Raw genomic sequence first — 537 nt, forward strand, 5'->3', positions numbered from 1 at the left:
GAATTATTGAGAAATTTGAGCAAATAAAAAAAGAAAAAAATCCCAATTATTTTACGCCTTTCAAAAACTTTTATGTCCTGTTTGACTTTGAAGATAATTCAAATTGTGTGTATTTATTATTTTTAACCAATTGAAGGCATTTTGATTAAATGATGTCAGTTGTCAATTAGTATAAATTTGCATAACATTATGTATTTTACTAATTTACTTGTTTTTTTTTGTGAGATTATTTCATCAAAAAGCCTTCAAAAGGGACATTTGAAAAAAAAAAAAAAGTTGGCTAAGCACTGAATTATTGAGAAATGTGTGCATAACATTATTTATTTTACCAATCAAAATGTATTGGGTTTTTTCAATTTGTGACATTTTTTCATCAAAAAGCCTTCAAAAGAATCAACATTTGGAAAAAAAAAAAAAAAAAATTGGTTTAGGACTGAATAATGGAGAAATTTGAGCAAAAAAAAAAGGAAAAAATAAAAAATCTTTTACACCTTTCAAAAACTTAAGAACTTTTATGTCCTGTTTGAGTTTGAAGAT

The sequence above is a fragment of the Nerophis lumbriciformis genome, linkage group LG38, assembly GCF_033978685.3.
Source record: "Nerophis lumbriciformis linkage group LG38, RoL_Nlum_v2.1, whole genome shotgun sequence".
NCBI lineage: Eukaryota > Metazoa > Chordata > Actinopteri > Syngnathiformes > Syngnathidae > Nerophis > Nerophis lumbriciformis.